Source organism: Zonotrichia albicollis, chromosome 2, assembly GCF_047830755.1.
Source record: "Zonotrichia albicollis isolate bZonAlb1 chromosome 2, bZonAlb1.hap1, whole genome shotgun sequence".
Taxonomy (NCBI): domain Eukaryota; kingdom Metazoa; phylum Chordata; class Aves; order Passeriformes; family Passerellidae; genus Zonotrichia; species Zonotrichia albicollis.
In genome coordinates, this window is record NC_133820.1 from 7817418 (window position 1) to 7844553 (window position 27136).

General features: G+C 36.6%; 1 long non-coding RNA gene across 1 annotated transcript; it reads left to right on the top strand.

The window, feature by feature from the left end:
- The first annotated feature begins 1432 nt into the window (after nucleotides 1-1432).
- Nucleotides 1433-26622, top strand: LOC113460111 (uncharacterized). Its single transcript, XR_012578070.1, has 4 exons — nucleotides 1433-7705; nucleotides 19077-19173; nucleotides 20388-20593; nucleotides 26398-26622. It is a non-coding gene; the product is annotated as an uncharacterized LOC113460111 (long non-coding RNA).
- The last annotated feature ends 514 nt before the right edge of the window (nucleotides 26623-27136 follow it).

A 27136-nucleotide genomic window follows, 5' to 3' on the forward strand; every position in this document is an offset into this window, starting at 1 on the left:
AGTAGGTATGGCCTAAAAACCAATTAATGAGGGGAAAAGGGTTTAGGTATCAATACTTAATTGTTATACAGGAAGTTAAGGACATTTGTTGAAATTATTGTAATATTAGATTCACGCAAGGCAATTTATTTTTTTTTTCTAAGCATAAATTGTGGCGAACATTGTCATACATTTCCATGGGATTTTGCATACAAATGAGTTCACAAAGGACAAGGACAATGGCAAATGTTAAACTTTGGGGATCTGCATTTATCTGTTATTTTAGTAAATGTGAATGTTTTAGTTTGCCAGATCTGGCTAAGTGATTCAGCATAAGAATCATGAGGTTGAATTTAATGCTATTTTACCTAAACATTTCTTCCTAGTCTATAATTTTACAGTCCTTGGCATAATGAAGAAATGTAGCATTTTTGCATTAATTAGTTCCTTTCATTTAACTTCTATTTAGATTATTTTAGTGCAAACACACATTGGAACCACTCCTAAATTCATGACCGACTTAGTGGAGAGTCATAGATGAAGGGAAGTGAATTCCCAGATTACTTTTCAATGAAACAATACCTCACCTTGAAAACAGAAATAAAAATAATCAGTAGTGCAAAAAACTATGCTCTTAGTATTTATTGAATGTTAGGTCAGCAAGTATTTGTTAATCAGCACCAGAAGAGGTGTTCGCAGAGGCTAAATTTGTCCTATTTATTCCTGTCTCCAGATTACTGGTTGGGAAGATTGGGGTATGGGAAAGAATATTTTGCAATTTCCTTAAACTGTACCAATCTCTATGAGAAAAGGAAGATTTGCCTTTAAACATTTTTTAGTGTGCACATAATCCTAATGATAACTGATATTAATAATATATATGTGCCATATATTATTTTGCTGCAGCATATATATATATTTTTAAAAGGACAATTTGCTTTTCCTAGCAGCCCCTGTATGCATTAATCTTGGAAGGAAAAATGGGAAGGAAAGGGTGAATGTTTCCAAGCTAATATAGACAAGGACAGGATTTCTCACCTGGAGGAAGGGATAAAGGCCAAGGTTTGCTAAAGATGTAACCTAAAGAGGAATGTCCTAGGCTGTAATTAGGCATCTCTCTGCTTTGCTGTGGTGCAAGGCTCCTACAAGAAATCATGTGGAGAGGCTGGTGGCTCATCACACTTCAAGGCAAAAAAGTGCCTAAAAATTACCTTTGGTTACCCAGCTTAAAGAATTCATATTTGAGATTCTTAATTGGTACAACACTTTTGGTATGAATTTTCTGTAAATGTTTGTTTATGGTGGTATGGATTTTCCCTGTCTGAAAGTCTCATGATTTTCAGTGGGGAAAAATTATATATTTTGAAACATCTGAAAATTACAAGTTTACTGAAAAATCTCCCTTGTAAAATTTTCATGTTTTCTTTTTCTCTTCCTGCCTTAGAATCACATCTCAACCTTTCAAGGACAAGTGTGAAAGTGTACTCTCAGCCTTGCTCTTCAAAGTTCAGATCAAGTGATGCTGCCAAGATTTATGCTTCTGTGGCAAACAATTCACAGATGCCAACTCATTGAAGAATCCAAAAGCTTTGTCTTATGCCAGGGTAACTTCAGCAGTACTTTCCAAAGCTGTGGATTAAGTTTGCTGAAGCAAAAAAATGACGATGCGTCTGATCTATTTCAGCAGCACTGCCAGACAGTAACAATGATTCATCAGTGTTCCCTCTTTAATGGCAAACTGTCTCCAGTGGGCAGTAAAGAATGGCCAAACTGACTATCAGATGGCAAGGAGCAGGAGTTGGAACAGCATTTGCCTTGCTCACTTTGTACTCGATTGTGTATCCAGGCGTTCCCGTCCAGACTCGCAGGGGTTGCTCGAGCATTTAATTGCTTGAATCCCAATGAGCTGAAACTGCTTGGTTCAGGAGATAGCATAATAAAGGCATTCTCCTGAGGTGGCTATATCATTTTTTTAAGCTTTACTGACGAGCTAGAAATAGTCACAGATTTCAAGTGTTGCCAATGATTATATTCAAAAAGCATGAAAAATGTGAGCCTACGTTTTCTGCTGCTCCCATGTTCCTTCAGGAGCAGCAAAAGAAGGGAATGCAGGCTTCATGTGGAGCTGGCTGATTCTCTGTCTGATTACACACCAGCTTTGGGCATTGTTATGAATTATAGCATGTAATGGTCCCAAAAGGGGACAGTCTGGCTCTAAGGCCTCCCACTCCTGCATCACTGTGTAACCACATCAAGGATGGGAGAACTGACTTTGTGTCAGCTCAAGTTTTTCAATGCTTCAAGCACTCAGACTAGAGATGTCTTGCCAATATCAAGGTGGCAAGATGGATCAGACTAGCTAAGAGATTCAGGGAAGAGGGAAGTGTAAAATGTTGCAGTGTTGGATTCTGCATTTCAAATCTATTTGAGGAAATATGGATGTCTTCCAGGTTTGTGTATGAGTGGTGTCAGTGGGGTATGTGGCATATCCAGCTAAGCATGAAGCTACCTTGTGTCAGTAATTGTAAATGAGACAATTGTCTCAAATTTGCTACTTCACAGTCCTTGTATTGAGTTTTTCAGTTAATTTTTTTTTAGTTTTGTTTTTGGTTTTTATTAGTATCTTTTCCCATAGAGTTTGCATGGCAGAGCGAAGGTTTCCCACGTAGTAGAAGAAAAACTGCATGGACTTGGGATACAACTCCAAAGAAAAACATTACCAAAGAAATCCAGATAGTTAGTGACTCATGTAAAATTTAACTTGACATTTGAGCATGCAAGATGATTTGTGGCATGTGGCTTATACAACTCCCAATTTTTTATATCTCTTTATGGGGAGCGCTGCCAAATCTGGAATAGAATATATGATTTATTTTTATTTCAGAGTAGAAATTGTCTTTTTGATTTTCAGTCTGCAAAAGATGAGCACTTGCCAGTGCACATTTATACACAGCCAAAAAAAAGAGAGCATGCTTGAACCAAGCAGGAGCAGAATTAGTTACAGACTGGTTTTTTCTCTACAGAATGGCTTATATTGGTACAATCATTGTGTTAAATGGCATAACTTTGTATTTTTCACTAGTTTAAGTAAGAAAAGTTCATACTGTTGTAATCCTTATGGTTCTGATTTAGGTAAGTAGAATAGGAATTAGAATTCTCCCCTTACAGATTAATAATTCTCTTCAGGGTTTCACTTAATTTTACACTATGGACTGTATAATTACAACCCTTTTGCTACCTGGGAGATAACCTGAGCTCCATTTTAGCAAGCCTTATATATAGCATGGATTCTTTCACTTTAAATGTTCAATAATCTGGGATTACCTTTTTAAAACAAAGCATCTTCTGAATGGGTTTGCATCTGGGAAAGGTGATGATAATCAGTGCTAGATTTGAAGAATGACAAAAAATAACAACATAAGATCTAAAGTTCTCTGATATTGCTTTCATTTCTTCTGGGTGGGGTAGTGTGGGTAGGAAAGGGCGTAATAAACCCTTGAAGTAGCATAGAGAAATAGAGAAAAATTTGTGATAAACCTCATATTCTTGTTATTATTTCCTCTTAGAGTCACTTTGCTGCTGAGAAGGTTTGCATGCTGCTCCTTCCTCCAAGCCCTGTTTAAATTCCTATCTTAACCATACCTGCCTTCCCTCTGCTTAACAGTGATTTTATTCTGCCTGTAGCATTATTTTACTATCATAGAAGGGTACTTGGAGGTGATAATACTATGCAGCGCAACTCTGCTTTGCCTGCTACTTACCTGTTTCTTTAAAATATTCACTTTTACTTGTAATTCTAATTTGGAAAGACAAATGCCATAATCCATGGATAATTAAGAGTCTAGACTAATTCTGCCATGTCAGTGCTTTCTTAATCCACCCCTAATCAGATTAAACAACTTAATTTAGACATTATTGACATTGCAGATTGCAGAATTCCAAGGAAACAGGTACAGTGTGCAATGCAGTTGGAGTTGTTGTAAATGGAATTTACTGGCCATTTATGGCCTGTAATATTTTGCTAAGAGTGTAAAAAAATTAAGGAATCCAAAAGTTGATTCTAACACAAGGAAAAATGAAAGTAAGCATCCATCAAGATTTTAACTCTAACTTATCTTTTTAAGAGAAAGGTCACTAAAACAAAGCAAAGATGAGGGAATTATTTTCTTAAGAACTTTTTGCAGCTAAGAGATGCACAATGAGTTTCACTATATATATCAGTGAATCAATACAAAATCACTTTGTTAATGAGAGAAACCACAAGCTGTTTGTCCTTTATTTCAATATCAACTGCAATTACAAATATTTTAGTGCAATTGTAGGAAATAGCCAACATACAGGAGAACTAGTTTAAATCTGGAATTTCTGTTTTTTAGCCAACCCTGACTCACTAACATGGTTTGCACCTATAAAGGACATACTGTGATCCAGGCTGATTGTGTGTTGCTAATGGGATTACATTGAATAAAACCATAAATGATACCTCAGGATATATCAGGAAAAGTCTCCTAGTGAAGATGAAGAACTTGTAATTACAAAATTGCATCAGCAATTGTGACCAGGTTTTATTTTTATCTCTGTCCCAAAATATATTTGAATAATTATCATTAGCTTTAAAAGACATTCTCCTTCCATAGTTTTGTTCATTCTCTTCTAACTACCATTTCTCTTGATCAGAACAATATATTTTTAAAGCTCTTGATTTGGGAGTGTGTACTCGTGATGGTGCCAGTCAGTTCTGAGCACAAATGAAATTGTGACCTTGACTCTGGAAGGTTGTGACTGCTCTATATGTAGTCTTTGCTTACAGCATTGGCACATCACAGGTAGTGCCCATTCTCTTTTGAGTCTGCTTTGGCAAAAGAGGTCATCACAGAGCATCTGCATTCTCACCCAGAATATCCTGTCAACAGCTGTATTTAATTTTTAAGTTAAAATAACTCTTGCTCTGATCTTAAAACAGAAGGCCAAATTTATCCTGAGTGAAATGCCTACTAAATTTTTTTTACTGTGGATAAGTTTATTTCCCTGTGTCAGATTTCAGCCTAAAGCAATTGCTTCTGAAAGTTTATTTTGTGATGTCTTATGTGTGTTTGCAGAAATGTTTCTCTGTGTAAATAATGCCCAAAAGCTGTTGTACAACACAGTGCAATACCATTAAAATGTTGACTCTGTGAATTTGAAATATCAATGGACAATTGATAATAGAACAATGGAAGAGATTAATTTATCATGAAGAATATTATGCTGTTCTTCATGTCTCTCAGACCCACACAAAGTACTGAATCAGATTTTTTCCATTATTAGCACTATAAAATTTAACTGATACCTGCACAAAATGTACTTGTGTAATGCACATCAATCACAGATTCTGTGATCTGAGAAATAATAGTGCTAACTTGGCTTGGAGAAAAAGGCAACCATTTGGTAAGTTGTGTTCTTTTATGTCATTTATGTACTCAGGATGTTTTTACCATTTAGGCTTTGTTCCTAAGCTGCAAATGGGTACAGAAATGAAAGGGACAGGAGGAAGAAAAGATAGAAATTATTGTGCTCATATCAAATGCTAGGCTAAGAAAATCTCTCAGCTAATTGTTTGTAAGATGGACTAGCTACAGGGTTGTAAACTAATTAGGATATAATTAACACCATTTGACAGGACAGTTGCTACAAAAAATTGTATCTAACCTTCATTGCCTAATGCATTCTGCACTACAGATCAAAATTAAAATTTAAATTCAGCTTGCTGACTCCCCTGCCAAAAGCCCAATTCTGCTTCCAGAACTCTGCGCATTCTTACTAAAATGAGATTTTTTTTAAATGCTATAATTTTTCTCTTTTTCTTTGTTACACTTTTGTAATTCTCAGAACCGTTTCTCTTTCCTTTGTGTACCAATTACTGTTCTCCTGCTGGTTTAGATGGCAAACAGATAGAACCCTGGTATAAATCATCCACTGCTTCTTCACTAACGGCTTTTAACTTGCATGCTATCCATTCTGGTTTTGTGCGGGGGGTTTGTGTTTTTTGGTTTTTTTTCAAGTTTTGCGTTCCTGTTATAGTTTATATATAAGGTAATGCAAGTTGTCCCCCATGCACATAAGGCCTGAGGATATTACCCTTATTCACTAGAAGCTGAAACCTGAACCAAGAAAGTTCTGCACATGCTTGTGACTGTGGCTGTCAGAGCAGGTGACACCCTCAGTACAGCTATGAAATACTGAAAAAAGGTAAGTCAGAAAACCCTTTAAGAAGACGTGAAGGAGGAGGTTAATGATCTCAAGCTGGGAACACTTTGTAGAGAGCTTGCAGCAAGTGTTGCAGTTGAAAATGTGAACCAGGAAAAATAAATTTTAGGTTGAAATATGGAGATAATCAAAGATATTATCCTGGCTCTAACTCTAGTAACAAGGACAGTTATGTTAAGACTGTCAAGGATATATCCTGACCCACAGGAGAATCCCAAGTTGCCCAGAGGAGCTGTGGATGCCTCATTGCTGGAAGTGTTCAAGGCCAGGTTGGATGGAGCTCAGAGCAGCCTGGAATTGGAACTGAATTATTTTTCAAGTCTCTTCCAACCCAAACCATTCTGTGGTTCTGTAGCCTCAGTCTCACTCACACCCTGTGAGTTGCTGAGTGCATGCCTTGAAACCTCTCACAAGATCAGGGTGTTCCAAAGGACCAAGAACTTCACTGCCTGTGGTCCAGAACTGCGGCATCACTGCCACATCCAACTCAATTCTGACTCTTCAACCCAAAGATCAGGTAAGCATTAGAATTTGAGTTTGTACGATGGCAGCCCTAAATGCATAAAACATTAATAGAATTAATGCTTTCAGTTCTTGTTTTAAGGTTTTTTGAGAGAGAACAAAATAGTGAAGAGACTTTTAAATTAAATAGCGGTTAAAAAGTCCACTTAAAGAGTATAAAAATTATTGCATCTGTAAGGTGGTAGTTGCCATGGTAATGTTTGGTTTCCTATTGACTACTTGAGTAAACAGTTTCCAAAATCCTGTTGACAATTTCAGACTGGAAAATAACCATTTTATTCTGCAGTTCTTATAACAAGCATTTAGTAAATACCACCCTTTATTTGTGATATTAGAAGTGCTATGTTTTTAATCTCTGATTTTATTCAGATTATAAAGAGAGATCAACCAACAGTAAGAAGTAAAAATTTAATCCACACTGGAGTGACCTCTTTTAATCCTGTTTAAAACCAAGTCATGCAATGCTTCCAAAATGTCTGTGCTTACACCTTGTGTTCCATCAAAACTATGCACCACATGTCACTGGGTATTCTGGGCTTGGATTTTTGATCCTCCTGGTGATGGTGAAGGTTTTTTCCTTACTTTTATATCTCATTTCAGTCAGCTCCCCTTATTTTCTTTTTTAGGCTGAAGCTGCTGTGGAAGTTGCCATGTAACTGTGTTCAAGATTCACCTCTGATGTGCTCAGCTTGTCTGCACTCCTTAGAACACAGTGACAATTCTTTTCAATTTATTAGAAGGACTTTCCTGATAAGAGCAGTGCATCCTAGAAAACTTCCTTACTGTTGTGGTGTTTCAGAAATATCTCTAAAGGAGAGAGGGCACTGGAAATTGCCATGATTGCGTCAGTGTTGATCATGCTTCTGCCGCCAAAAGTATTTCAAGTTTTTGAAGGACGTTTATTCCCCAAGATCACCATATGCCTGATGTCACTACTACAGTACCTATCATTTTCCGGGTAAGTAAAAAGACTTGAAGTTTGTAAAAAATATAGCTGATATATTAGCAGGTGTGCATTATTTTGGCCTTTTTAAACAAAACCTTGTATTTCTTTTACTGATTAATGTCATCAGCAACATGAAGGTCACTCAAAATGGGTTATGCCCATTTATGATTATCTTTCTCTTGATTCCAACAACAAAAAATGTGAAAGTAGCAGGGCATAAGAAATCCTTGTTTTGCTTTTTAGCTTCCTTTATAAATTCTTGGATGCTGATCATCCCTTCTGTTCAGTTAGATGATCACAAAGGACTGGGAGCATTTTGATTACACTGTCCTATCACTCCCTAATTTTTTTTTTTTTTCCCACAAAACTATTTCTCAAAAGGTGTTTTGGCTAGAAATACCTTCTGTCATAAAGATTCATTTTTATGCTGCAGTTTAGAAAGAGATTTAATATTTTTCCTTTGGGAGGGTTTATTTCTTGAGCCTTCAAAACTCCAACTTTTTAGTTCTACTGAACAAAAGTGTATAAATAAAAAAATCACATTTATAAATTCATTATTATAAAATTACAGTTTTATAAAATTCACATTTATGACACATTTATGTGTCATAGAAAATATGAAAGCATATTTGTAAAATGGAGAAGAGAGACCTCTACAGTAAGCTGAATTATCACCTTGTTAAGTGAATATTGCTGAAAATTTTCCCTGAAACAAATGCGCATACACATCTATAATTTCTGTTCTCCAGTCTGCTATCACTGCAGTTGTCAGAGTCACAAAATGCACACAAATCTCCAGCAATGTCATATCTCTGGCCTACATGTGGTGCAGTGCTTGACTTTGTTCTCTTCAGGATACCTGTCATCTACAAAGCAGACAGCCTGCAGCTTCGACAATCTGGCCATTTTTAGATCTTGGCAGTGCTCTGAGAGAGCTACTTATTCACAGGACGTACTTGTCATCATCACCAACTCTTCATTTCTTTGTATTTTCAGAGCTTCACAGGTAACAACAGAGCAGAGTACTTGATAATCTGAAATAGACCTTAAGATACATTTGTTTGGAGGTGTTTCACACAGCTGCTTCAATATTTGTTTGTATCCAGAAAAAAAAAAGGATTGAACTGGCTTCTATCTCCACTTTCCTCTTCATCTCTGCTAGAGTTCTGCTCTTTAAACCTTAGCATCAGTTTTTGCAGCTAGCAGAGAAGATGATACTTTCAAACCCCAAGCGAGTCAAGTCCAATCGAAAAATGCAGGACAATTCTTCAAAGACCAGGATTTACTAATAAGATTCACAGAAGCCAAGGAAAGTGTCATTTGAACTAAATCCTGCACACATAGAAATACTGGGTTTTTTGGAAACTATTTTGCAATTTCACAATTAATTCCTACTGTAAGTCTGGCATGATACTATAAAGTATATATGTTTGATGCTTATATTATAATAATACTGTAATACCATTATGTGTAAAGTCAAACAGCTTCAATTGTTTTCCCTGTGTGAAAATCTTAATGATATCATAAAGTTACAAAACTGCAGGCCAGAATTTGGTTGGCTGATTTGCAATAAAAAGGAAAACTCTACTTTTCTTTATATAAGGTGTATTATATATATGTATACATGTATGTATATATATGTGTGTATATATATGTATATGTATGGATGTTTATATATATATAGATATATACAGGTATATGTAATGCACAGAAAAAAATAATTCTAGATTTCTGAATATTTATTTAAAAATAAGATCTTGACTGCGGCTTCAGTAATACAAATAAGAAATCTGCTCAGGGGAATGAATATGCCTAATACCAATGTAGGGTTACTTCCCTGCCAATGGAAAAATTAGTTTCACTAGTACAAGCTTCTTTGTAACAATTTCACAACAAGAAAGTTGAGGAACCTGTTAAAAATGCAGGAGATTTGAAGGCAGAGCTTTGGCCAAGTGTGCTTATGAAAACAGCTTTGTACAGAAACTGCACTGGAACTATTCCTACACATCAAATCAGCCATAGATGTTTGTAGAAAGTTATTCAGATTCCTTAAGGAATTTAGGCATCTAATGATTTTGAGGAACACCAACTGAGATTTTCAAGGATTTTTAGCAAGTTAGATACTTTACTCCCTTTTGCTTCATCTATTTAGTCAATTTTGGGAGAAAAAAAAAGGATCTTTACAAGACTTAACAAAAGAAATCGATGTAATTGCTGCTAATGACTACAATAATGCAATATTTTTCTAGAAAAGTTTTTTTCTAGGGGTAATCTAAACTACAACTCATAAAATATTTACCTATAATGTTTAAGGACCATATTGCACTTTTGTAATCATATATGTGTTTGATTATTTTAGTAATGAAAATATGCAATTAAAAACAAAACAGTGGAAGAGATCATAAAAGGTGAGGGTGAGTCTGAATTTGAAATTTTTCAATACCATTGAACAAAGCAAACTGGCCTGAATACAATACTTTTATCTTTGAGATTGTATTTGAGAAACAGAGACTTTGAAAGCAAAACTGGTTTATTTCACAGAGAATTTAACTCAGTTCAAAGACACATATGATTCTTTTGCAGAGCTCTGGTGCAGCGGGATACTGACAGATGAAACACATCTTTTCATTTTTGTTTTACTACCTGCCATTGTAGCCAATTATACCTGATTATATAAAAATATATTGTAATTTTTATTAAAGCCCATAATTTAATGTTAAGATGTTAACCTTTCCCTATATTATTTTTTTCCTACAGTTTTCTGGGCATATAGCTCTTAACTCTTCCAGCTAAACTCCTCAAGGTTTAACTGCAGACACCCAGATTAAGCATTTCTCACAAAGATAATATTCATTCTGCCTTTTTGAAAAGCTTCTTGAACTTTAGAACTGCCCTCAGCTTTCTTCAATAGAATGGTTTGTTTCGCTTCTTTTTCCACTTACCATTTCTAATTTTCAAGGCTGCAATTAAAAATCAGTTTGGCATTTTACCAATCAGAAGCAAACGGATAACTCATAAAAGACATGGAGTCTAATGTGTTTAGAAACTGTGCAAAATCCCTGGTATTTTCATTTCTGTAGAGGAAACCCAGACTTTGATAGACTAGAAGAAAGAATTACCAATCCTCTTTTTGCTGTTAAGTTTCACTAGAGAGCTATAAATGTTAAACAGAGTGTTAAACAGAAGGTGGGAATTTGAGACCAGTTTTCAGCAGGTTTTGTTTAAATTTGTCAAAAATAAATTCTGCAGAAGGTATTTGGCTTGCATTTGGCAGAGTGAGAATTCAGGCACTACTTTCACATTACATGGAGGCAATAAAGATAAAAATGAAGGCAAAATTACATATTATATTAAGATCCAATTTGTAAATATCAAACTACCCATATGGGTTCCTTACTTGTCAGTCCTTTCATCTGTAATTTACTCCTCATTCATACTTTTGGACTACTCTGTATTTAACACCGTCAATTAGTTGAGCTTTTCAGTTTAGCAACTTTAATTAAACTTGTGTTTTAACAGTTACTGCAAAGATTTTTTTAGATGTAAGAAAACAATTTATTTGACCACAAGACTCCAACAGTTAAGAAAATGAGAACCTGGAAATACTTTACTATTCTGGCTACAATTCAATAGCTACCTATATAGAATACAGTCTAGCCTGTTACATAACCCTTTTGGTATTTTTCTCATACATATTATTATAAATGCTATCAGTACCTAGGCCTCACTGGTGGTGATAATCGAAGTAAGGCAAGATGATTTTTTAATACCCACCAAGAATTGTATTTAATATTTTTATCTTCCCAAGGCTATGCCTGGAACAGAAATTAGTACTTGATCTCAGACAAATTGCATTAAAGCAAATGGGATCTTGAATAAAAATAATATTATTTAAGTTATAAAATGTCCTACTTGAAAATGTTTAATCCAAACTACTTATTTTTACTACTGCCAAGAGCAATACACAGATATTTGCAACTTTATTATTGAATTTCTGCTTAAAGCTGAATAAAGTCAAATGCTCTGCTGCTTTTATAGAGATTACATTTAAATCCATATGTATGCAAACACGTGTCTTTATGGTGTTGTCATTCTGCTGCACAGGAGTCTATTTGTGGAGGGAGGAAGGGTAAGTGAGACTTAGATCAGTATTTAAGAAGGTCAGAATATGCCATTTGTTTCCAGCAGAAGGTAATAGAGTGGCATGGGAGTTGGGATTGGTCCAGTGATCCCTAGGATCTGCAGCACACAGAGCAGCAAATATGCCAGGCACATACTAAACCCAGAAACTTTAGTTCTTCAGCCTCTGTCACGCAGCAAAGCTTATAAGGGCTCCTTTTTATGGGTCAAAATTTACATTTATGAGTAATAACTAGTATCTCCTTTAAAACTGAGTAGCCTGGTAAGAAAATGTTGGGTTATACACCCCAAACATATAGAGAAAATGACTCTGCTTTCTCAGTGTGTGTAGGAGACTCATCAGAAACTGACAGCTTGATCTTAATTTCTTTATGCTGTGACCCTTCAACACTCTTTTAAAGGGAGAGAACCTTAGCAAAAGATTAGGAAAAACTCTTTGTTCAGTAAGCTTCTCATTCAGCAAAGTACATAATTATGGTGTTTATTATCTGGGAATCCTCCTTTCCCCAATCTGCCGTCCATGGGGCTGCCAGCTAATGTGTGTTTCAGTGTTGGTGCCTCAGGTTTTACCTTTTATATTTTTCAGATTCTGAGCTGCCTTAGTGTGTGGTTCTTAGCTTCATTTTAAGGTATGGTGAGCTCTCTTCATAGAGTAGCTAAACAAAACAATTCCTTCTCTAGATAGGGACAAATGATCCAAATTTTAGCCCCAAGAGCATAAACAAGGTGGACTGAAGAGAGAAAAACAAGAAGGATGGGACTTCATAAGCTGAATTTGTAATTGGATAATTAACTCAAATATGCAAATGGACCAGAACTTTTAAAAATGAGAGACCTTGTGACCAGTCATCCATTTTGTGATCATTTTGGGTGTAGTCCAGGCTGGGCCATTGTGCTGCCCAAGGAGAATCCATTGCGGCTTTTTAATAAATTCCTACTTTAACTCTGTCCAGCCTCTGTTCTAGGTCAGCCTTCAAGGCAAGTTGGCTTCTCTCTTTTCCCAGGCTAGAAAAGCCTTGGTTCTCAAGAAGCCCAAGAGTTACACACAGCATGAAAACCCAGAAGAAATTGCTTTTGTTTAGCCACTGTGGTAGATTCTATATGGCCTCAGTGCATGTGAGGTATAGAAGAGTTTTGAAGTCAGCTCAAGTCCTTTTCTAGGGGCAAAAATAAATTACAAATAACATTGACTGCAGCAACATATTTTTCCCTTAAAAAAAATTTAGGGTTCTTTTTCCCCTCATACTACTCATGGGATTTTTTTTTTCCAAGATTGTATATAATGTTTTCACGGAGAAAAAACATTCTAGCAATTTAAAGGATTTCCACTACCTGGTAATAAAAGCAATAGAAATATCCTAGCTGCAGAGAATTTGACAGCTTCTTTATTTGGGTGAGTTTTGTATGTTTGATTTTTGATCTGTTTGGGTTTTGGTTTGGTTTGATTTGGAGAGGTTTTTCTTTGGTAGTAAGGCATGTAAAGCAAAAGAACTAAAGCTCTGCTTTTGCCTTGTTGACCCAGATAAACTTCCACTAATGCAAAAGTAGATAGGATTAGGCCAAAGCTGAGTATGCAATGAACAGGAGCAGGGCCAGTTGAAGGTTGAAATAATGTTACCTTACAAGTTTTATCCAAAACCATTTCAAACTGGTGGCATGGTTTTATGAAGATGTATAAATTAAATATTGTTTCAAAAGTGGTCATTATTGAAGATCAGTATAAAAGGAAACAATAAAATACAAGAAATTTGTAATGGGTATATTTAGTATATTACATATTTTATATTTATATATATATATATATAGTCTGTTCTATGTGGTTCTGGCTGCATTTCCTGGGATTTGGAGCCCTATTTATGTCAAGTTATGTACATCAAAATTTTTGCAGCATGTGCCCTAACCGAATCCTAGCTTACTCTTACTTAATGATTATCCAAATACCTTTTCCTGAGCTACTTCAGAGGAAAATTTCTGCATTATTTTTAACTGGGCATAGTACCCAAAACAATTCTGGAAATATATGTTGAACACTTGGCAGAAGTGGGCTTTAACTGCTAACAATACTAAGGCAATTTCAATAGCTAAATTTTATCATACATTCACTTCTATGTAATTAATTTTAATTTCTTAGCATCAGTCATCTCAGTTATTTTCAAAAAAATGTAATTGCTTAGACTACAAAAATTAATAAACTGAGATTATTAAATTTAGGTTGCTTAAAGCTTTGTAAAGAATCACAGGAAATATCTGCAACAAATAACTTAATGGTCATAGGTGTTGTAATTAAATCACTTTTTTATTCTTCAGGAATGCTGAAATATCTTAAAGACAATAAATTTCATGTATTGGTTCATGCTATGTTACCTCAGTGTTCCTTTCTATTCTGGCACTGATTTTGAGACAAGATTAAAAACAGGTGAGGTGAAAGTGGCCATACATACATTGGTCATTTTGCAATCCAAAATCTACCTCTTGAAAGAATTAAGAGAACAGATACACAAAATTTTCATATTGTTTTCCAGTTCAGAAATTCTATTCAGCACTTAAATTGTCCTTTCTTGCTTCTACAGATTGTGGCTTTTTCAAGTAGTGTTTTAATTGATTTAGTGCACAAAATGTCCAGGGATGGTCAAGATTTTTGACTTTAAGCAAGTTAGGTGTCACAACACAAGAACAAGGTATAAGGAACTTTTATATTCCAGCCAATTAGTTGGGCAGCATAAATTGCTTGTCTGATTATTAGTTGTTCTCTGACAAGTCAGAAGTCAAAATGAGAACAGTTTCAAGTGAGGATCTGGATTATTTATTTAAGACAAATTCAACAACCACTTTGATATTTTCCTTAAAATTCTGCAAACATGCATTGTTTTAAGCAAAATTCTGAGGAATGTGGCAAAGCTAAAGGAAAAATGTATATGGGAAGTCATTATTGTGACTGGCTTGCAGTATGTAAACTCATGAGAACAATTGTCATAGAAAATTTTATGAGTTTACCTTTCTTTTGCTCTATCAGGTAGCCAATATTTGATGCCTTTGCATTTCCATTAGGAAAATGCAGTATGGATTAGTTGTCTTCTGATATAAATGAGTGTAATCTATAATAATGCAGAGGAAGCTGAACAAAACTCAGCTTTTCTGTTGAATTGCCGGTTTGTTTAACTTTGCTGAAGTTATGCTGGCTGCTCATTTCTGCATTTCTGGTTGTTTCTTACAGTCATTAATGCACTTCCAGCCATCAGGATGCTGCCCTTGGTATTGCAGACTATCCCAAATTGATTCTTTGGTCCTTATTCTTCTTTTCTAACAAACCAGGCAGCCTCACACAGCAGCCTTCTGTTCTTAAAGTTACTGTCAGAAGAACAGTAATTACCTAAGCCCACCTAAGCTTCAATGGTAAGCTACAGCATTGAATTTAGGTGAATCGAATTAATTTAAGATCTGTGATGGAGCAAATATATACGCAGAAAGAAAATCAAGGAGAAAAATCTCAATAGTATGGGAATATTCATGGAATGAAATTGTAACTTAGTTTTGCTTCACAATTTCAGTATTTCAAGCTATGTCAGTAGCTTGTTTTACATTTCTCAAAATAAACCGTATAGTGGTTAAATGTCAGAATCCATCATTTGTGAAGAAGTGGTCAAATTTAAACTGAATCATTAAACTACTTGCTTTATTTAGTAATTTTGAACTCAAAGCAGAAACTTTAAAATTATGCCAATTGCCATATTGTCACAACTCCTGCCTTTTCCACCAATACCTTTCTCCCAAGAATATCTCCTTTGTCATATTTTATTCTCTCTTTCTCCTGGCAATGAAACTTTTGAAACAGTTAATGGCTTAGAATCACTTAATTGCCAAAGAGGGATCTTGCCAAATACATTTTGAAAAAGCTGAATAGAGAGAAGGCTAATTAAATTATTTTTATAATGACTCCAAGAATTCCTGCCTTTTTTAATGAGCTCTCTTACATGGTCCTACAGATGTTCTAATCCTAATCTTTGGATTAATGCTGTTTTTGTGTATTTTTCACACTCAGAATTGATGTAGATCTTCCAAGACTGGTGAATTGGAGAATGGAGGTTGTGGTCGCTGCATAATCACTCCTTTCTGCCTCTCCTTCCTCCTTGCAGTTTTCCCCAGCCCCAGCATGGGTCCTTCCCACAGGCCCCAGTCCTTGGGGATAAACCTTCAGGATAAATTAGCAAAAATCTTCAGGAAAAGGTTCCTTCAGGCCACATTTGCTTCAGGTCATATCTCTCTGCTCCACCACAATGGTTGCAGTGGGGCTTTCTGTTCCATGGGCTGCTTCAGCATCTGCAGCACCTCCTCTTCCTCCTCCTCTTACCTTGGCGCTCACAGGGCTCTTTCTCACACTGTTTTTTGTCCCTTTTCTCCCTGTTCAGCATTTTTTCCCCTTTCTTACAACATTTCTTAACAATGTTTTCCCAGCAGTTCCACGTGTTTGGTTGATGTCCCATGGCACATCCATTGTGGATTTGTCTTTGTCCAGGATAGGGCAGCTCCTGCACTTCTCTCACAGATGTCACCCCTGCAGCCCCTCTTGCTGCCAACACCTTGTCACAGACACCTCACACTTAAATACATCAATCCTTCTTTTCTTGCAGCACTTTTAAGGCTTTGCAGTGCTGGCTTCCCCACTCCAAATCTCATATTTACTTGCAATCCATCAATAACCTAATTTAACATTGAATCTTAGTGATTAAACTGAAAATACCCTCTTTGGAGCTTGTTATTGTGGGAGGTGTGGGATTTGCTTCACATGTGACAAGCTGTATGAGCTGCATAATATCATTTACTCTCCCTCACTGGTAGAGGTAATTCCTTATTCTCCTTAGTCTGCGAAAAAAAAAACAAATCTACAATTACAAGCTTTATTAGGTTATTAGGTCCTGCAGTCATCAATATCATTTTAAGAGCAATGAGGCTTTTTTTTAGACACTATTTTTTTGTTGGTTTTTGGTTTGTTTTGATGGGTTTGGGTTTTTTTTGTATTTTTGTTTGGTTTTTTTGGGTTTTTCTTTGGTTTTGTTTTGTTTTTTGGGGTTTTTTGTTATAAACCAGCAACCTCTGATGAGCCCTTAGGCTGGACATGAAGGGACGAAAATGACATTGCCTTTGCAGATGCTGAATGCCGTGCCAAGTTTACAAGCTCCCAAGGCAGCTGTCACAGCCCCAAGAGTTCAAAAATGTTTGGACAAAGCTCTCAGGCGCAGGTTGTGACTCTTGGGGATGGTTTTGAGCAGGGCCAGGAGTTAGGCTCGATGATCCTTGTGGATTCTTTCCAATCCAGCATGTTCTGTGATGCTGTGATACTATTTAATAAGTAGCTTGTGCTAATAAATACTATTTAGTTCTCCACCCTTATCCATCAGATATTTATCCAACTGGACTGTGTGCTGTGAGACTTAGCTCAGTGATTTTATTTCATTTATTGGAGTAATTGTGCAGTGATGGAGAGTTGCTCTGTGCTCCCCTGCTGCAGCTCCTCAGTGAATGTGCACCTGGGCAGGAGGGAGAGAGGCACATTAAAAATAATATTCCACTGCTGTGCCCCCTGGAAACAAAGATCTGTGGGAGCTCCAGCAGAGTAATGTCTCATACAGGCTTTGGAGGGAAAACTTTGCCTTGCCTGGGGTGAGATGAGGAGGATGCACCCTCTCATTAAACATGAAGGAAATGGTGCCCCAGCTTTATGCAGCATATCTATTTTGTGTGGAAATGCATAATGAAAACCTCCAACTTACATGTGGGATTTGGAGTCACAGAGTAACTTATTTGTCCAAAGCCATGGAGCTGAAACAAGGAATTGCAGTTGGATTTTTGAAAATGTAAGCCAAAATCTTTTTCTGTGTTCTATTTTTCAAAAAACAAATCAAACCAAGAACTAAAATACCATTGCACCAGAGTATGAATATTACAAACCCATCAGTTATTGGAATTAACTTCAATGGCTTTTAAAATGCACACAGATTTAGACAGACATGCAAATGTATATTTTTATATGTATTTGTGTTTAAGTAGCAAAAAGCTCAATAGTGCTTGTTCCCTGAGGTTTGACCTGGACTTGTTTCTAATTTATGAACCCTAATATTTACCAATCTAAAGGCTAATGTTGTTTATAGATTTTGAATGCTAATAATTCTTTTATATTGTATAAATATGTATTTACATTGGAAAATCCTTATGAAGCTGAATTAAAGGCAAATGCAAATATCTGGGTTAATTTTTTGCACATTTTCAAGCACATACCAGAAGGGAAGAGCAAAATTGGTCATTATGAGTACATAGTGATGAAAAATTGCTAGACACAATAAAGGATAATTTCTTTGGTTTCCACAGCATAATGGAGTATGAATCATATTTAAAATTAATGACTGAGAAGACAGATCATGATTTGAATGTCATCAGTAGCTATTTTACTCCTCCCTAGAGCTGCAACAAGCCTTTTATGAGAGATGAGTTCCTGCAAACAAGCCCTTCTAAGCTGTCTGGAAGCTCCTAATTTATAACAGAGCTTTATAAAATGCTTTATTTTTACTTTTTTCTGTGCTTGGGGTAAGAGTAGTAGACTGGGACCTTACTGTCCAGCAGGTAACGTGCAGTCGTTTTTTTGCAAGTAATTTTTTCAAACATAACTTTTTTGAGGGGTGTTGTTGGCAGTACATGTCCATGCTATTGTTTCTATTTAAGTGAATATTTGAATTCTGTTACTGTGGTAGACATTAAGCAGAGATAATGAGTTGTCATCATTATATTTTCTGAAAAATCCCTTCACCGGGATTTCTTCTCCTGGGAAGATGAAAAGCCTCAGCTTCTCCATGGTTTGCTCTTCTGGAATGAGGTCTGGAGATTGTTTATGCAAACAAGTGAGTTGTTTTTAATTAATCAGCAATCACTATCAGCTGTGTTGGACTCTGAGGAGTCAGTCACGAGCTTTCATTATCATTCCTTTTTAGCCTTCTGATGTAACCCTTCTCTAGTAATATAATATATAATATAATATAATATAATCCTTCTGAGAACATGGAGTCAATTTCTCATCTCTTACCCCATCCTAGGGACTTCACAACACCACAATGAGTCAACAAGGAATTTTTTTCAGGAAAAAGGCATCCTGATGTTTTTTATAGTGCAAGATATTGAGCAGCAATAAGAGGGAAAAATCAGGGTTATTTTTTACTTCTATGTGTATGTAAAATGCCTTTTTTTTATTTTTCAGCATCAGCAACAGTCTTATATTGAAATTTGAAGTGTGCTCTTGGAGATCAAACTTCTACTAAAAGATGAAGCGCACCTTCTGTTTCAAAGGACAGCAGGTTAGACCTCTCCTGACATCCAAACTTTGTGTTTACTGGAGCTGGTGTGTACTTTGAGCTCACGGGTTGTCCTTAAGCTGCTGCAGTTATTACAGTGGTGTATTACCTTTCATTCTACCCACCAAATCTCTCATGGCTCATTTGGCCTGCACTGTGATGTTCTGTGAGATTGTTTTCATTTCTCAGTAACTTATATCACAGAGTGTCTCAGGTTTAGCCATAACTCTATTTTCACTGACAGGCTCCTCTCTGCTCTTCCTTTTGCAGCTGGCTCTTGAGGAGAGCACTCATAAAGCATGGACACTTAGGATCTCAGTTTAAAGAACCTGCCAAATTACACCTTCAAATAGGCATGAAGGCAGGATCACACGTTGAAAGCAGTCAGTAGAATGGTTTATTTTTACAAACAGAGATAGACCAGGAGGGTCACTTTCATGTATAATAGTAGGACTTCTGGTTTAGTGCATCATTCTTTATGCTGCACTGTCCTATTTACAGTCTTGTAATGTCAGAAAAACACTTTCCATTGTATTTAGGTTCTCTTATTTTATGGCAACATGTAGAAAGATACAGAAGCAATTCTGCTAAAGGTTGCTGAAATTTTGTTGAATAATGTTCCCCTTCACATCATTACATGATATTGTTTTGCAGGAACTGGAATGGGTACCGTGAAAGTTGAGAACTCTGGTGATCTGTAGCTTGGCAACTACAGCAGTAGCCTGAGATCTGGAAGGCACAGATATGTTCAATTTATTGCTCTGCAGAAAAAAATTCTGGGGATATATATATATATGTGTCTGTGTGTGTGTATGTGTATATGTGTGTGTATTTATCTATAAAATATATATATATACATGTGCATGCATACATAAATATATGTATTTTATATGTATGTGAGTGTGTTATAGATAACATACATACAGAAATAACAAAAACAAAGTAAAATCTCCGTGCATGCTATTTTGTACATTTCAGAGAACAGTGTCCTGAGTACTGCATGGCAGGATTATATTATCTTAATAAATACATCCTTAAAGAAAAAAGAAAGTGTTTAAATATACGTTACTTTTAATATTTTATATCATTTTCTTGAGAGGCTTACTTCTTATTTAATTGTGGTGAAATCTAGGTGTCAAAAATTAGAATTTTAAAAAAGAAACGTGATTGCTGTCTCTTCATCGATTATGACATCATTTTCCATTCTCACTACCAAGGGGGCTCATGAACTACATGGAGTAATGCCCTCTGCTCCTGGTGGCTCCTCAGTTAACAAGGCACAAGGATTAAAGGAAAGTGCTCATCTTTTCCACATCTTGTGAGGGATGCTAATGTTGGAAGTTCATGGGAGCACGAATAAATGGAAGTCATCCTCTGCTCTACAAAGACAATCAGTAGAAGTTATACGCTGCTGCTTCTGAAGGTAATTGCCTCCAGGCATTTCTCTGTTTCATTTTTTATTTTGCACAAGCCACACCTGATGCAGTATTGTGCTGTGTAGGAGTGGTTCTGATGGCTTAGAAAGGCAACCCAAATTATGTATGAATAGCAAGTTCCAATGCTCATAGAAGCACGTTAGAAAAACATTACACAGAAGCAATAATTTGAGATCCCAAACACGTTTTTTGCCCATTAATGATATTTTAAAATGCAGAAAGCACTTCTGTGGAGCATGAAGGATGGTCAGGGTTAGCTAATGAGGCTGATAGGTACAAGTGCTGCACGCTTGATCTGCCTTGGACCCTAATGCTTATTTGGACACCTCTTATTATTGTGTGGGTGTTAAGTCTGTCCAAGCTCATAATCAATGGATATATGGTCATTCACAGTGTTTATGTCTCTGTCTTGGATAGCTGGAACAAAGTGATGAGAATGTAGTTTGCTAGGTTCATACAGGAAATTTCTCATGGACAATCTGAGCAAACTAATTGCTGGCATTAACATGGGAGTCATATGAGCTGTGCTAATGATACAGATAATGAACCCCCCACCTTTGGCCATCACTTTATTACCTCCAGGGTCAGTAAAGAATTTATGCAACCCTCAGTTACAGTATAATTGGCTATTTGTACCTGGGAAGAATTTGGTACTGCACAGTATCTTCAGATATTATCCATCGACTGTAAAAGTGCTTTAGGTACATCAGAAAAAAAGAATGATGGGGACCCACTGTCAAAGTCTGTTGGGAAATGGAGAGTTTAAAACCCTGTAATTTTTGGTCACAGATCTTTGAGCTCTAAAGGAAACAGTCTGAACTGACAGCTTAGCAATAGCTTAGCAGATCTATAAAAACTGTATATCAACAAAATGGTGATGGCTTGATGTTGCATGAACATCCTGAACCAAGCAGGGCAGTGCTTTGCTACGTGTAGCTCAGTTTTGTTGATATGACGACTCAATCTCACAGAGAGACAGCAACACTCAGGCTGCATTTCTTTGTAAGCTGTATGAAAAGCCTGGGGAGAGAATGATTTTAATTTCAGCTGGTTTTGCAGAGGCGATCGACTTGGGTTTGGGCATTCTGAGTTAATTATCCCAGGCACAGAGGCACAGGTGTCTGTCAGTGTCAGGAAGTTAAAATGATGCCCACAGCAAAGAGTTCTGCCAAAATCTCCAGTGTGAGCTGTGACTTAGTGCTTAGTCAGACCCAGGCCCTTTTCCAAGAAGGGCTCTTGTGCGGTTGGCAGGCATCTGAGCTGACAGGGGATGTTCTTTCCTGCCATTTCACACCCACAGAACTGCAACTTCTCCCTTTTTAAACCAAATTCCACCAAATTTTAAACCACATTCCAACAGCGAGCCACCTGTAAAAGGTGGGAAAATGATACTAATAGCCACGAGGTGGCCAGGAAGAGTTTCCTAAAGTATCCCTTATCTTAACAGGGATGGTTCTCATTGGTTCTCAATGGCTCTTTGACAATCAGCCCAAGGAATTACTGGATTTCCACTAAGGCATTTCAGTGGTTTTGGATACGAATTTTAGCTGTAGGAAAATTACTTAGAATAGATCTAAGTCTAAAATGTGATCCCAAATCTCCTGCTCGCTGGTTGCCTACAGTGCCATGGCTTTTATTTGCTTATTTTTAGGGATCGTGGGACTACTCCTGTTTGAAACAGCTCTGCCAGGAGCTGCAGCTAAAATCAGATTAAATGTCCACTATGGTAAAAAATTCTGGATACTCAGCAGACACCCTCAAGATTAGGTTGCTGCAGCTACCCTCCTCACAATTTTTCCTGGACAAATGAGAATAAAGAGATTTTTGTCTTTAGAGAAAGATTCATAATAGAAGTACGTATCAGTTTAGCTAAAGAAGAAGTAAATCAAATCATGCTAAAATTATTTCAAGTGTTTTTCCTTACCTTAATTAAAAATAAAAGAAGAATTCAAATGGAAAGTAATTAAAAAAAACCCCAAACTGTCAACAATAGTAAACAAACTTACACAGAAATAATGAGTAAAAAATTATCTTCATTTAAATTTTACCTTTCTAATTATTTGTGGCTCCAAAATAACTCCATGAGTAGAATTCAGTGAAGCAAATTCACGTTTTTCATTTCAATAGTGGAAAGCAGTTTTATTTTTTTTCCACAAGCTTCTTAAACCAGAGCTTTCCAATCACTTTTTAAACATAATAATTGGAAAAGCATTCACTTACTCTGTTTTAAATTAGCTAGTAATGAGTTCACTCAAACTGCACATTGATATTATTATGAAAATCTCAAGACAACTGTAAGTTTTAAAATCAGTCTAAGAATTTGATATTATAAGAGTATCATTCTAAGAAATCCAAGTGGAATAACTCTACAACATTTTAGAATTTAGTATTATTTCAAAATATGATGTTTGGCAGCAAAGCTTCAAGGCAAAAATTGCTGCCACAGCATGGCACAGCAGAGGGATATCTGTGCTTATCATGCCAGCAAACAGGTGAATCTCATCCAAAGATCTCTGCAGACTCTCCTCACATGGTGGATCTGGGCCATAACTTTGCTAGGACCTTGTCAAACCACACATACTGTGCTTTTCATATTCCTACAGGACATCCCATACACACTGGGGGTTTTTCTGCTTTCCCCAGGAGGAGCTGTGCCATTCCACTGTGGTTCCCCCAGGAAAACAGCATCCAGCACCTGTCTGTCCTTGGCAGAGAGCTGCTCACTGCCTCCTCCTGGGCAGATTTTAGGGCAAGGACACGGAGTTGCTATGCTGAAGGATTTGCTTTAAAATAGAACTGATACTCCCAGGACCTGGGACAGAAATGTAAACTCAGTGATCAGGTGATATGGAAGAAAAGGAGAAAAAAAGTTGCTTCAGGTCTGCCCTTACTGCCTACGTTCTGTCAGACCTTGTGGGAATTTTAGATTAAGTTTGCTGCCTGAATTTTTTGCTAGTACCAGGAGGGTACAGTACCAGGCAATTTTACAAGTGTGGCTGCTGCACTGAAATATTAAGAATATTTTTTTTTTCCCTGTACTTTTGACCTGTGAGACAGGAAACTCCCTGTTCTGAGAATTAAAGCAGCAATGCAGTTTAGGCTTCAGCTGTGAGAACTGGAGAATTCTTGATATGACAATTGGTGGATTTAGTATTTGTTTAAAACCAAAACCAACATAAGCAGCTAAATTGCACCATCTGGAGCAAGAGGCAAATGTAAGCATTTTTATTTAAGAATCAGTTTCTTATTATTTATAAAAGATGTGTGGCATGAATTCACTCCTTTTTTTTTGTTTGTCAGGGAGCATCATTCATGGCAAATAGCTTTGTGTAGACATCTGGAATAGAAATTTCTCAATAATTTTATATAATAAAATCCAGAATAAATACTAATTATTAATAGTCAAGATTGCTTAAGGATTTCAGTCTAGCTGACAGCCTGAACAAAGCACAGGCAGATGCTTTAGACAGGCTGTAAGGAAGACTGATAATTCTGAGCAAAGCCAGGGAAGTGACCTTTTATTGTGGCAGGAACTGCAAGCATCACCACGCTCCTCACCACCACGCTGCACAAATTACACCCATCCATTGAGTACCTCTAGAGAACCTTGATGTCCAGCTGGTGCTCTGCAGCTTTCAGCTTTAGGCTGGGCATTCAGAAACTGAGGCATGTAAAATCATCCGTCATCTTCCAGATTTGATGGGGAAAGTGGTGTTTTCATAAGAGCGCAGTCATTTTGTTTTCACAATACTAATTTGTTGTCAATGATTAATGAAATGGTAATCAGTTTTTACAGGGTTTGTCTGGCAAAATGACTTCATTCATTCAGTGTTTACAGAAAAGGAGCACGTGAGAAATAATTTATATGTGATCCTCAGAAACTTTTTAAGCTTCATCCAAGTTCTTTCAAAGTGAATAGATAAATATGAAGATAAAATAAGGCAGTAATCTATGTATATTCAGCCAGAAACAGACTATGATTTAGAGCCTCTTAGGATAAAAAATAATGAATGAAAAAGACTGCTTAATTAAAACTTAACATTAAGTTGTGCTCTTTTATAAAGGTCCATCTAATTCTGTACAATATTTTTTCCAGACAGAAGGCCTGCAAAAGATAGATTATACTAACAGATAGAAAGAAAGAAAAAAATTCAGTGAGACCAAGTCAACCATTAATAAAGCAACCATTAGCACATTTATGGAGCTTTGACAGAGGAGGATGTAGGAAAATGAAGTACTTAAAAGAAGCTACCATCAAAGAAACATAGAAAAGTTTAATTTTGAATATGTGGCTATTTTTTAATCTTAGGGACTCTGATTTAGCTCCAAACATAATTTATGTATGTACAATTCAATTGTCAGCCTAAATATAAATGTGCATTATACTGCCTATCCAAAGAAAGGTACCAGCTCAATTCTTGTGGTGTAACTTCACATACCAAGAAAGGCCAAAATTATTTGTTCTTCAGTGGATCTTTGTCTTTGGTGAGCATGCAGTCAGCATCAGGAAGCTGGATTTATCACAGTGGAAAAATTAGACCCTGGCAATCTGCTCGGTAAAATTTAATTTAGATTCAATTAGCGATGCACTGCAGTCAAGATACATGGGTTCAGGAAGCTGGATTTAATACTGAAGGGGTAAAAGTTGACTCTGTTTAATTGGAACTTCCACCCACAAAGATTTGCCTTTCAAGCTGGGTGGCTGTGGCCAGCACAGGATCAAAACAGCTCCTGGGGCAGGTGAGTGCTCCTGACAGCAGAGTGACAGACATTTGCATTATCAGCAGTCATCCAGAGCAGCCTGTCCTCCTGGTCTTGTGTCCAAACTTGGTTTGTTTCCTAATCCAGTTGTTTTTCACACTGATTTATCATCATTATCTTCACATGTCTGAGGACAGAACCTGATTAATCTCTATCACCACTAGCTCTTTTATTTTTGTTTTATAATGACTAGTTATAATTTATAATGACTACATAAAACTTCCAATGACTAATAGATCAGTCCTTTACAAGCATATATTTTTAAAAATTATCTGTGTATTTACCCATTGTCAGAAGCAGCTAAAATTCCTGTTGTCACTCAAAAGCAATAAAAATCCAGGAGAAGGAAAACCTATCAACAGGTTTAAAAGGTAGCTTAATGCTCTCAAACTGCTTTCAGAATATTTTAACTTGAATTAGTATTTTTGAAAACAGAGATGTTCAGAGAGGTATAACTTTCTTCTCAATTATAAAAAACAAAGTTAGAAATTATCTTTGCCCTATACATTGACACAGGTCTGTGTGGTGGTCTGAGAATCCTGTAACAACCCTGGAGTGACTGAGGAGCATCTCTAAGCCAAATATTTTTTCCTGTAAGACAAAGATGTTAGAGGTTTGCTCTTGCAATGCTGTTGCTTTCAGTGGTGTGGTAGAATTGGGATATCTGTAGGGTGCTGGTCAACAGCTCATTTCTTGATTGCAATTATACCTTTTTCATTACATTTAAGAGCTTTGCTACAGATGAGTAACATATGGCATTGGCTGAGGAGATGAGACTTTAATGAGATATGGAAGATGCCAGCAAAATGCATGTTAAATTGCAATGACACGCTTGTGTTGGTAGCATGTCATGTTGTGAAATTAAATTCCTGACAAGACAATGCAAACAAATCCACTTCAGCAAGCTTGTAGTCACCCAGCTTGTCCTCAAGTTGGTCCAGGACACAGGCAAGTGGGAGGCTGCTGGGAGGGATTGGGATGTTTCCCTGTTATGTACCATTTCATAAATTAATTTCATCCTTTTTCTCAGATTTTGCCCAAGGATGTAATGAGGCACAGCATTACTCACTTGAAGTTGTAAGTCCAACTGGTGTTGCAAAAGGATCTTCCAAAAGGTGCTGCATCTGTCTTAGACACACAGATTTTCAAGCAGCTAAACAATAAAAAAAATCAACAAGAAACTGTGAGTAATATGTGACTTGCTGTAACCTGGAGCCATGCACACTATTTAATCAGCAAAACTGAAAATTTTCCATCTGGGAATACAAAAACCAGCCTTGTCTTCAGCTCAAGCCATGGCTGTAGAGCAGATACAGATAGCAGCACTCCTGAGCATCTCTGACACTTTGACTTTCGTGCCTGGACTCCCAAATCACCCGTTTTTTGTAAGGAAGAGTAAAAGTAATAACACTAACAATATTGTTGTGAGTAGCTCACAAGGTTTGGAAGGGTTTGGTAACATCATTACTCTGCCTTGGGAGAGATTAAAGAAATTAAATGTTAGATTCCTGGCCAAGGAATACAGATCCAACAGACATAACCTAGGCTAGCATCATTTGATGGGTAAAATGAAGCTATAAGTGTTCCATTAAGATTGCTCCTCTTGGGTCTTTCTGACACTCTCCAAGCTTCCTCTTGCCCTCCCTCAAGCGCAGAGAAATACAAGTTAGAAAAGAAAAGCATGTTAACATCTTGTTTTCCTACCATGCCTTGGTAATACAGCCAGTTAATTGAAAATTGCAGCTTTCATGCACTCAGCCTTCCCAAAG